A 3,723-nucleotide genomic window follows, 5' to 3' on the forward strand; every position below is an offset into this window, starting at 1 on the left:
GAAAGAGAGAGACAAAGCGCGCATGGGAAGAGCAGAGAGAGAGGGAGACGCAGAATCCAAAGCAGGCTCCAGGCTCCAAGCTGTCACCACAGAGCCTGATGCGGGGCTTGAACCCACGAACTGCGAGATCACGAGCTGGACCGAAGTCAAATGCTTAACCGACTGAGCCCGCCCTACACCCCCTCCCCCTGCCCCCGGTGCCCCCATAATGCTGCTTTAAATTGTTTCCGGAACAAAGCAGATATAAGTAAACAATAACGATAAAATAACGATAATCTTGTCCCTTAGGGTAATTTCACATGTTAACGTGAAGAGAAGGACACAAGAAAAGATGCTTCCGTTTGCTTGGTGAACCCAGTCTGAACACAAGCAGAGAGTGGCACGTAGGTAATACATGACCACAATCGCGGTTCCTGGGATCCTTAACTCCTTGCTCAGTTGCTTTCTTAACCTCATGAAAATAAAATCTGGGAGGAAGCAAATCACTTCTAAACACACACAGAGAATTCATCTTCCATGTGCAGGAGAGAGAAATCAAAGAACGCCCTGCTGTCCCTTTGCTTTTCGTCAGTTTGAAAAGAATGTACACAAAAAACAAATCTGAACATGCAAAGGGGTTAGCTCATCAAAAAGGAGATCAGAAGCAATGAGAGAGACTCTCTGCGAAGTACAGGGCGGCGGAGGACTGGGGACTCCGCAAAGAGACAGTTTGTCATGAGGCGGCACGGATGGGAGCAAGCAAATGAGAACACATTTGCAAAGGGTAGGAGGTTATTGACCAGGTCGCGCACTCCCTGAGTCTGGGATTAGGAGGTAAGTCTACCCTTCTGCCCTGTGCCAGGAGGTGAGGGACCTTCTCTGTCCGCTGAGGTCTCATGCTGAAGGGTCAGCCTTTTTGCGAATTGGCGGTAGTGGGCACTCGGAAAGCTCCCTGCGGTGGCTCCATTATAAGCAAAACTGTCAAGCGTGTTTTTATTGTATCTCAGTAACCCTTCTCCCTTGGCAGCCTCCCCTTCTGAGTTTCGCTTTACTGCTTTGCTTACTCCAAAGAGAAGATGCCCCGTTCTCTCTGGATCTGCGCCTGTCGCCTCCCTGCGGCTCAGCCCTCAACGGGAAATATCCAATGCCACGTCCTGGGAGGAAGGGACTTAGAGTTCAGCCGGATGACGACCTGAGACACCTGCCTTCAGGTAGGCGGTGGATGTCCTCGGGAGGGAGCACGGGAGCCTGTCATGCGCAGGGGAGCCGATGCTCTGTCTAGAGCGGTCAAGTTGAAGGCACTGCTGACCTCAGAGCTTGCACAGGAAAACACTTCCGTGGGGACGCTTCTACCAGCTTCCACCAGCTCCCAGTTTGAACCCTTGCCAGGTCTGATAAAGAATCTGAGAAAGGCAGTGGAATTAAGGTTTAAATGAATATAACTTACGCAGTGTGCTGCCTGTCCTCTCCCAGCTCCCACGCCCACCCCTCACCCCTGCAACGAAAAGGATTTGCGCTCCGAAGAGGCAGCCAGTCATCTGAAGTTGAACTAATGTGTGGTGGGCAGCGCCCGGGTGGCTCAGTTGGTTAAGCCTCTGGCTTTTGATTTTGTCTCAGGTCACGATTCCAGAGTCGTGGGATCGAGCCCCGTGTCGGGCTCCATGCTGAGCGTGGAGCCTGTTTAGGATTCTCTCTCTCCCCAGCTCATGCGTGTTCTCGCTCTCAAATTATAATAATAATGGTACTAATGTGTGGTGGAAATATTCAGGAGAGAAAGGCAGGGTTGTAAAAAAATGGGCACCTTTCAGGTCACCCACCATGGAAAGCAAAGTCACGGAATCGACCCTGAAGTGACACCTTCATTCCCTGCACTTGTACGGTGGCTGGTGCTCATGGCACCTTTGCTCGCTGATCCCAGAATAACCAGCCCCAGGGCACGTTCTGAGCATGGCACTTCTGGTCATCGCACTGATCCACTGGGATTGACAGGGAGTCAAGGCCGGCGGAGAGGCGGTTCCTGGGTAGTCACCGAAGGTGCTGTTGGAGGCTGCTAGGAGGTCCTAGCAGGTTCCCTCCAGAATCCCTCAGAAGGCCTTGATAATTCGGGGCACCCGGGTAGCTCAGTCAGTTGAGCGTATGATTTTGGCTCAGGTCAAGATCTCATGGTTTGTGAATGCTAGCCCTGCGTGGTGCTCCCTGCTGTCAGCAGTGTCTCCCTCTCTCTCTGCCTCTCCCTCCTTTGTGCTCTCTCTCCCTCCAAAACAATAAATTAAGAAGAGGAAGAGGGAGAAGAAGGAGGAGGAGGAGAAGGCAGCCTTGAACTCTCCAGCACCACCATGGGAGTCTTCTGTTAAGAAATCTCTTACGCTGGAGGCCATGTTGCCAATGGCCCCCAGGCCCCACTGGAAAACTGGATTCCGGTGGTAAACGTGGTCAGAAAGGCCCGATCTGGGATTCGGGAAGTCTGAATGCTGGTTCCAGTTCCTCCATGTATTAGTTGTGAAACCTTGGTCAAATTGCCCAACTCCGGGGCGCCTGGGTGGCGCAGTCGGTTAAGCGTCCGATTTCAGCCAGGTCACCATCTCGCGGTCCGTGAGTTCGAGCCCCGCGTCGGGCTCTGGGCTGATGGCTCAGAGCCTGGAGCCTGTTTCCGATTCTGTGTCTCCCTCTCTCTGCCCCTCCCCCGTTCATGCTCTGTCTCTGTCTGTCCCAAAAATAAATAAAAACGTTGAAAAAAAAAAAAAAATTGCCCAACTCCTCCAGACCTTGATTTTTTTTTTTTTTTTTTTTTTTTTTTTTGCTGTTAAATAGATCAGAAAAGAGGATTGTTAAGCTCCTATCAGGGTTGTGTGGAGGCTTAAAATGAGATGCTGTATGTAAAGGGGTTGGGCAAAGTCCACAACACTTCACACATGCACAGTTATTTCTCTCTGGCTATTTCCAGATGTCAGGTCAGATGCCGTGGAAAATTGGAAAAGCCTATTCTTGCGAATTCCTAGTCTCCTCCTGAATCCAATGGAAAAACAGCAGGCCAATTTTAAACCTATGTATTTCCTATAGTGGAGGTTTTTTAAATGTCAGAATGAAAATTTGACTTAACTCCAGCACTTGATGGAAATAAAATGAAGTCTGCAAGCACGTTAAATGCTTAACCTATCATTTTCTTGCTTTTGGGAAATATATATTAAAGAAAGAAACCCAGCGTGTTGTGTTCTGTTGTCCTGCGTCTATACATAATTAAAGATCTCTTTCACCGTCCAAGATGATTTAAAGTTCAGGGGGAATAAATATCACCACTCTGGCAAATGTGCTAAATGCATGTTTTAATAAACTAAATTTACGCTGCCTGGTTCTTGCAAAATTAGGAATTAGACACATACGCTTTCCAGGAAAAATGGTCAATTTTGCCTGGGTTTCTTCTGGACTAAAACACGATCGTGTCCCCAGCGAAGGGACGCGAAAGAAAGCGAAAGGAAACACAAAAAGAGGCTGGCCTATATTTAGCACTGCTTGATGACCTCGGGGCCAGCTGGCGGTGAAGGGAGAAAAAGGATTTGGACTTTGGGTATAGAGGAAGCCTCAAGACTGCAAGAGTTAGGAAAAGACCCCATGTTTGGAGGTTTGCAGGTGACATCTATTTTTTCCTCCTTGAGTTTGTCTTTGGAATTTCTGAATGCCTTCTGAGGCAACTTTCCCCTTTCTTTTTCTCAACCAATTAATTCTACTCAACGCATTTAAAATTTT

The 3,723-nt window shown here is 48.9% G+C and overlaps 1 long non-coding RNA gene across 1 annotated transcript; it reads left to right on the forward strand.

Annotated features, from left to right (window-relative positions):
* The first annotated feature begins 204 nt into the window (after nt 1–204).
* Nucleotides 205–3,118, forward strand: LOC123599734. Its single transcript, XR_006713283.1, has 3 exons — nt 205–763; nt 1,051–1,190; nt 2,924–3,118. It is a non-coding gene; the product is annotated as an uncharacterized LOC123599734 (long non-coding RNA).
* Nucleotides 3,119–3,723: the final 605 nt, after the last annotated feature.

The sequence above is a fragment of the Leopardus geoffroyi genome, chromosome A1, assembly GCF_018350155.1.
Source record: "Leopardus geoffroyi isolate Oge1 chromosome A1, O.geoffroyi_Oge1_pat1.0, whole genome shotgun sequence".
Lineage (NCBI taxonomy): Eukaryota > Metazoa > Chordata > Mammalia > Carnivora > Felidae > Leopardus > Leopardus geoffroyi.